This window comes from Humulus lupulus, chromosome 6, assembly GCF_963169125.1.
Source record: "Humulus lupulus chromosome 6, drHumLupu1.1, whole genome shotgun sequence".
NCBI classification, from domain to species: Eukaryota; Viridiplantae; Streptophyta; class Magnoliopsida; order Rosales; family Cannabaceae; genus Humulus; species Humulus lupulus.
In genome coordinates this window covers 135616293-135625067 of record NC_084798.1, presented here as the reverse complement: position 1 = coordinate 135625067, position 8775 = coordinate 135616293, and the positions used below count along the sequence as shown (strand labels likewise).

The 8775-nt window shown below is 34.7% G+C and overlaps 1 non-coding gene across 1 annotated transcript; it reads right to left on the bottom strand.

Moving 5' to 3' along the window:
* Positions 1-8284: 8284 nt before the first annotated feature.
* On the bottom strand, positions 8285-8391 carry LOC133787709 (small nucleolar RNA R71). Its single transcript, XR_009872712.1, has one exon. It is a non-coding gene; the product is annotated as a small nucleolar RNA R71 (small nucleolar RNA).
* Positions 8392-8775: the final 384 nt, after the last annotated feature.

The window sequence follows — 8775 nt, the reverse complement described above, 5'->3', positions numbered from 1 at the left end:
GGTAACATACATACTTACTTACTCAGTCATATCTACACATACATACTCACTTAGTCATTCACATATTAACATACATACTTACTTAATCATCTTATCATACATACATACTTAGTCATTCATATCTTAACATACATACATACTTAGTCATTCACATCTTAACATACATACATACATAGTCATTCATATCGTAACATACATACTTAGGGCTCCGAAGGAACAATCAACATAACTTAACATATCTTAACATATCTTAGCATATCTTAACATACATACATACTTAGTATATCTTAACATATCTTACAATAGTATCGACGGGTGCAACCTAGTTACACCGGTTACCCAGACTCCTTGAAGAATTCAGCATACTTTCTTAGTCATAGATATTTGATTCTAGAATTTGCTTACTCATTTGTCATGGGGTTTAACCGGACTCTTATGTCACAGGTGTTAAACCAAAGTTCTTACATGTTACAGTGGCCAACCGACCATAGTTACATAGTAATCGGTGGTGAATTGGTTTCTTACTTAGTTTCTCAGTGGCTAGCTGGAGTTCATAGTTGTCACGGTAGCTAGTCGGAATTGGAATCAACTTACTTATATGTCTCGGAGTTTAACCAGACTCTTATGTCACGGGTGTTGAGCCAAACTTCTTAAGTATTGCAGTGGCCAATCGACCTTAGTTATCTAGTCACTGGTGGCGAACCAGTTTCTTAGTTGGTTTTCGGTAGCTAGCCAGAGTTCGTAGTCGTTGCAGTAACTAGCCGGACTACTTACCTTAGTCATGTGTATGCGAACCCTCTAGGACCACGGTCTTGAGTAAACATTATAAGACTAGTTAAAATTATTAGCTTAAAACTTAGTTATCTAAACTAGTCATTAACGTGTTGTAACCAAACATATCATAAGTTGTCTTACCCGGATTCCTTTACGCTTGCTTGTGGAAATCTTCTATCCAGAATCGAGCCTTCACGCTTCGATAACACTGTAGTGAAACTACATAGCGACTCAGATTAAACTCTGCCATATTCTTATTGTTAATATTCCACAATAGCTACATGAAATAAATTCTTTAAGACTCTATACTATAGTCTCTTATACACTTCACAATGTATCAAGTCGGATTTCGTTTCAGTCTCTACAGTAATATGAGAAAATCAGCCTCGCGGCAACATGCTCACCGTGCCATGCATTTTAATATTCTTTAAATGAAGAACTCCCTTATCAGATAAATCGTATTTTGGTTATAGGAGAAAGGAGTTCTACTCAACTCATACCTTTAGGAAATATCAAATTTTCATCCTCTTATGAAAATTTACCATTTTCTATCATTTACCAAAATACCGCTTATTGATTTGTTTCAAATAATATCTAACAATGTTATATCGTTCTCTTAAAGGTTCTACAAAACCCAAACTCTAATTATTACCCATAACCTAGGATCTCTATTTATGTTAATTTTTTTTAAAAGAAGGGCAATTGGAGTGTTAACTTATAGAATGGTAAAAAATCAACTTTTCGTTAATGTTCAAAATTGCTACTTTTCAGTTTTTAGGGAAAACATAGAAAAATTATTTCTCTTAAACCGTAGCACATTTTTCTCTCAAATTTTACAAGATTCCTTCCACACATATTAACTAATTCCCTTCAAAATTTTATAATTTTTAGGATGGAAAAACCCATTCGAATTTTTAAAACAATCTGCACATTCTAGCAAAATAAACACAACTAGAACAACCTTAGTCAGATGCCTGCTTGCAAATCAACAAATCAACCAATCTAACCCTCAAGCATAAAACAAACTTCAAAAACCAACAAAAAAACCTATACAACTAGATTTATCAATAATCGAAAAAAAACTCAAAACTAACCAAGAATCTACTTTTGATGGTTCTAGCTTGGAGATAAGGTTCCATTATCCTTTCAAACATTCTCCTTGTGTTCTATACACTCAAACCGAGCCCCAAGGTTCCACAAGCAGATTTTTAAAAAGTAATGTTAGGGTAGAAGATGGAGATGCGTGGAAAATCACCCAAACTCTAAAATCTTTACCTTTGTTCTCACTAAAACATCAACATGCTTCAAATCTTTGAGATCCTCCAAGAACCACAACTCTTGAACCCTAAAATACAAGATCCATGCCATGCATGGTCATTAGAATCACATTCATGCATAGTAAAACCCCTTAGGATTTTGAGTATGAAAGAAAAAGAGAAGGAAAGAATGTACTAGCACTACACCAAAATGCCCCTTTTGTGTCAGTCGAACGCGCCCGTCAATGCAATTGACTGATGCCTTTGACCGAGAATCAACATTTGTGGCAGTTGAGCACTGCCACAAATGCAAGGACATTTGCGTCAGTGATAACACTGACGCTATTAATTGGCAAAGTTTGCGTCAGTGGCCAACTGACACCGTTAACAGACCGTTTGGCCACTGATGCAAATAAGCCGTTAGCATTAGTTTCCCACTTACGGAAGGTCCGCCTAGTAAGAAATCATATCCATCGTCCCCAAGCCCCTCATTCTCATGAATTTGAAAACATAGGTTTTCTCCCGACAACCAGCGGCGCCTCCGACTTTCTTGACCCATTTTGGTGAGTTTTTTTTTTTATTTTTTTTAATTTTAAGGTTACATTGATGAATATAATATGTTTATGAACCTCATACATAGTTTTTTTCTTTAAATTTTTTGTATAGACTTTTTATTTGTAGAAGATTATTGTTTTAAAAACCAAAACCCAAAAACCCTCCAATTGATTTTTTTCTCTAACTGGGTTCGCAGGGTCATGGGGGAGGCTGGGGTCGCAGAGGTTGAGAGGTGGCTGGCTGGGGACTAGGTAGAGGGGGGCTGGGGTGGCATGGGGTCGCATAGGGTGGCTGGGGCTGGGTAGATGGGTTCGAGCTTCAGAGCATTTTTATTTTTATTTTTTTAATATGGCATTTGTGTCAGTGCCTAAGTATCACAGAAGTGGCATTTGTTGCAATGCCCAACTGATGCAATAGCTGGCATTTGCGTCAGTTGTGCATTGCCACAAATTCCACGTTTGTGACAGTTGGGCACTAACGTAAATGCCAGGTTGGTTTGCGTCATGGGATTCAATGTCAGTTTTAAAACTGAATCAAAAAATCAACTGTGGAAGTTAGGAACTGTCACAAATAACCTTTTTTGTAGTAGTGTAGGTTCGAAACATACACTTTCCTTGTGTGCTCTTAAGGTTTCTTCCTTCCTTCAATGGAGAGTGAGAGCTCTTGCTCCCTAAAGAGAAAAATGGTAGAAAATGGAGAGGGAAGAGAGACCTCTGAGTTTTGGCGAAGGAAATGAAGAGAGTTCCTCTTTTTGTTTTCTTGAGAAAAAAAAAGAAGGAAATAAAAAAAAATGATTGGTGCGTAAGAGGAATGATTGGAGTTAAGCCAATGAGTGTCTGAGGCTCTTACACTGTAGAGTCTGAGAATGTTTACATAGCCTAGCTAGATAGTAGTAGTAGTAGTAGTAGTAGTAGTAGTAATTAGTATTAGTTAGTAGTATATTATTTACTGTGGATTTTCTTTCAATTCGGGGCTTAGTTGGAGACTCATAGTAACAATTATGGATTTTATAAGTTTAACCTATAGTTTAAGAATATTAATTATAACATAAGGTTTAATTAATATTGATGGTCATAGATATATATATATATTTATTATAACCTATGGTTTAGATAGAGCTAATAAGAGTGTGACACTTGTCATAATCATGTTTATTAAGGATTTAAGTATTTTTGATGGATAGTTTTAATAAAAGAAAGATCTAGAAACTCTAGAACCTTCCAGCAGCTGTTAGGATCGTATTATGACTCAGTCAAAGCTGTTTATCCAATTCAAATTATGCATAAAAAGTGAAATTACGTGTTTGATATATCAAAGTATGCCGATATATTGCAGCATAGGAGTCGATATATCGCCTACAGAAGATACAGAAAACTCGTCGACTTTGCACGAACGATCGATCGAGGCTCGGGAATACAGGGGGAGGAGATATATTGCCTATGGGGGGGGGGGGGGGGGGGGGATATATCGGCTCCATGTATGTATTTTTGAAAGTTTGATTTTTGAATTTTAAAAATAGCCTTAACCACTTAGACCTGCCTTTGAACAATTTTGACTGAGTTCTGGGCGTCAGTTGAACAAAAATTCAAATCTTTTTCATTTTATAATAATTTATTTATTCAAATTAAAAGGGGTTAGTTTCACTCCTTCAAATCTATAAATAGGACCTAGTGCTCAGCCATTTTCTTCATTCTTCAAGAATTTGATTAGAGCCTCCAAGGTGCTAATGTTACAATAGAGAAATACACTTGGTTTTTTGGTTAAAGATTTATCATTCTAAGCTTTTATAAACACTTTGGAAGTGAGAAATAATGTCATTTCAGTATTGAGGTTTAGACCAATCCATAAAGTCATTCAAGGCATTCCTATTCCTTAAGTCCAGTTCTTTATGAGTCTATACTTTTCTTTAGTTTCTTTTATTCAGATCCTAACTCTTGTTATTGATTCTTGATTATGTATTTAAGTTCTTGAAACTTAAGGTCCTTCTTGGTAAGTTTCTTCTTGATGGTTTAGTTCTTATATTCATCTTTTTCTTTAGATTCTCACCATTTTTACTGTTCATTTATAAGAGTGTTTTAATCCCGTTCTTGTTCCCAAATATCTCGGCTTTTGGTAAGGAAAATAGGATAGATTTTATGTGCTTATATGTTATGATATGTTTATGCTATGATATGTATATGTATGATATGTTATTAGTCGCTTGGGCATATGACTTGCTTAGATAGCAAGCCCCAAGATTATTTATCATTTCATGGGTTAGAGTTATCATATACTACCATGTGATCTACCTACCTTGATTAGTAAACAGAGGACCTAGATGGTTTATCAAATGCCATGTTAATGAGTTAATGACCATTAATATTGTAGTCCTATACGATATATATTTTTATAGTATATGATTATTATATAGTCTTATGCTTATGAATTATGATGAATGTTTTTAATAGATTTTCCTTGCTGGGCATTAGGCTCACTCCTTTATTTTTTTTAGTGTGATCCAGGAAAATGATTATGGAAGGCGGAAGGATTCTTGGCAGCTTGTCTTGTGTGTTGAGGATGAATGGAATGAATGGATTGCGTGTCGATCGAGGATGACGTTTATTTTAGTCTTTTGAATTACGTTTCTTTTGTAATTCCGCATTTAGTTTTTGAGCTATTAGTATTTAAGGTTATCTTTTATATTTTATTAAACAATGGGTACCCATACCAAATTTTACATCTTATTTTGTAATTTGCACAATATTTATTTTGGGGTTTTAATAAGGTTATGATTATTTTCTTATGTATGTTATCTCAAAAATAGTAGTTATGTCTAGTAGTTTTAATGGTCAAAGGTCATAGAAATAGTTGGGTCATTACATACAATTCCTTCTCTCTCTCCTCCCTTGGAAAAGACGTTAATGCCCTTGCTCCTTTTACCCTTCTCCTTAGACACTCAATGGCCTTTTGATAATTTTTCTTATCTCAAATTTCCTAAAATTTTACCCTATAGATTTTAAATATCACCAAGCCTAATTAAATAAATTAATGTGACCCAAAATAAAATTTTCACATAGCACACAATTTTGGTAATTTTACTCAAACTGACCAAAATGCCCTTAGAGGCTCTGGCAAGGCTTTCTCATTCTTAAGCCTAGTTGATTGTGATTCAAACCTCAATCATTTTTTCTTCAACTTATTGGCTCGACTATAAAGTCATAGTGCCAGACAAAATTAATATTTTTATGCCACAATATTTCCTATTTAAATAAATCTAAGATTTTTACCTGATTAGGGTTTTTGACCCGGTCCACGACCAAAGGTCTCGATTTCTAAAAATATACCACACTTACCATAGCATGACTAGCATTCAAACATCACAATTTTTTTTTTTTTTATCAAAGAAAAGATTTATTGTATTTGTTTAGTTGAACATCACAACTTATTGTAACATAAAATGCTCCCCTGACATAATACATACTACAGGGAATTAAAATACTCAAACTAGGGTTTACGCGGTGCCCTAAACACGGGACGTTACAATACATACAATTTATACAAGTTTCTGATAACTCTTGAATAAAGAGTTATTTCATGTGCTTTTGAACTTATAATTGTGGAAAAATCATGGGTGATGTTAGTTTATTTTTAGCTTTTGTAGCTAACTTTGGTGTTTTTATTATCTTAATTAAGTTTAATTATTTTTGTAGGTTTTAATAGCTAATGGGCTCAATGTAGTAGTTTCATTGATAAATATTTGCTCAAGGAATGAACTAACATATGAAACTATGTTAATTGAATTTTTTCATGGCTGAATTATCAGGTTTGCTGCAGCAAAACAGATTTTGCTGAAGCATTTTGATCAGGCAGTTTTTGGGCACATGGAACACGTGGCAAGTCAATGGGTAAGCTGGAATATTGGCTGAGGTGGCAAGGGCAAAAAGAATCAGTCAACATATGGGAGAAAATGACAAAAGAGAAAGGAGGAATTCACGTTTTTGGAGAAAAATGGGCAATATTGTATTTTTGGAAGAAAAAGAATAAAACCTAGAATGGACTTAAGGACGCATCAGCCGAATTAGGAAAGAGGCAGCCATTTTTGGAAAGAAAAACCATCAAAAGAAAAGAGAGAAACTCATAAATCAACAAGGAAGAAGGAGGACAAACAAAGAAAGCTCAAGCATTATTTTGGATTTGTTCTTTCTTCTATTTCTAAACTTTATTTTTATTTTTTTCTGAGTTGATTTATAAATTTTCATATTATGGGTTGTTTTGATTGTGGATTAATGTTTATGAACTCAGCCATGAACTAATTTTTAGGTGGCTTGAATTGTTGATGAACCCTATGTTATAGTCTATCTATTTCTTCCACTTTATTTTATAAAAAATCCCCCTTGTTCATTATAGTGTGCTTATATTAATTTCTTGTTGTTGTTTGGCTAGCAGTGGCAAGTTATTTAATTATGTTTAATGCTGGAAAGATTAAATATAATGGGAAGAACTTGGATGACACAAGTCATAATCTAGGTTAGGTTATGTTAGTAAGTAACATAGGGATATGTTATTTGCCTTGTGTAACTTTTGAGAATTAAACTTTGAATTGCATTCTTAAATCTGATTTTGCATAGGAATATGTTTAATTAGGTAGAAGAATTAATGTCATAAAATTTGGGAAACTTTTATGAGTGTTTAAATGAATTCTTGCTAACCTGGGAGTTTTGCTAGAATATTACTGCAGCAACCTGTCCGCAATTTGTTCAGGATGATTAATATAGGGGAATTCAATAATTCAAGTCCATTTTGTAATCCATATATTTCTCTCAAATTTCTTGTTCAGTTTAGTTTTTAATTTCAGTATTTCAATCTTTTTAATATTTTGCTTAGCCTAAAGATAACCCATTTGATTTTTAGTACTTATAAGTTGTTTAGTAATTATTTTGCTTATTTTTCTAATTTGCAATCCATGTGGAGACGATCTATTTATTATTATATTACTTGTGTGACTACGTGCACTTGCATATTTAAAATCAAATATTAAATTTATTACAACAAGTTTTTGGCGCCGTTGTCGGGGATTGGAATTAGAAATTTTAGTAATATCAATTACTTGCAATTTTTTTTTCTTTGTTGAGCTGACTTTGTTTTCTTGCTCTTGTGTTTTCTCAGATGATTTACTATATGAACGAGTAAGAAGACATTGAACTAGCTCCTATAGACCCTGAAATTGAAAGAACAATTAGAAGAAGACTAAGGGAGCAATAGGCTCAAAATCGCCTTAATATGGCTGAAGAGGTTGAAGGAGTTGAGGGTGCTAATAATGTCACTAATACAATTGCTATGGCTGATGATCGAGAGAGAGCCATAACGGAGTATGCTGCCCCATGTTTAATGAGCTCAATCCGGGCATTGTTAGGCTTGAAATTCAAGCACCCCGATTTGAGTTAAAGCCCGTGATGCTCCAAATGCTGTAAACAGTGGGTCAATTTAGTGGGCTGCCTACTGAGGATCCTCATCTTCATCTTCGTTCATTTTTGGAGGTGAGTGATTCTTTCAAGTTACAAGGAGTGAGTGACGAGGCCCTAAGGTTGAAATTATTCCCTTTCTCTTTGAGGGATTGAGTTAGAGCTTGGATCAACACCCTACCTCCCGACTCGGTGACTACATGGAATGAGTTGGCTGAAAAATTCTTGATGAAGTACTTCCCTCCTACTAAAAATGCCAAGTTTTGCAATGAAATTATGTCATTTCAGTAGCTGGAAGATGAATCATTTTGTGAAGCTTGGGAGAGATTCAAGGAGTTATTGAGGAAGTGCCCACACCATGGGATCCCGCATTGTATACAAATGGAAACTTTCTACAATGGGCTCAATTCTTCCACTCCTATGGTGTTAGATGCTTCAGCTAATGGGGCTATTCTCTCTAAGCCCTACAATGAAGCCTATGAGATTTGGAGAGGATAGCTAGAAACAATTGTCAATGGTCCAATGTTAGAGCCTCAACAAGTCAAAAAGTGGCTGGTATACTTGAAGTGGATCCATTGACAACTTTTTCCGCTCAAGTTTCTTCAATGACTAACCTTCTCAAGAACATGAGTTTGGGGGGAATGATACAACCAGCTGCTATGGGACAAGTTGCCGATATATCTTGTGTTTATTCAAAGCCAAGCGACATCCTTAAGGAACCTAGAGATTCAATTACGGCAGCTAGCTAA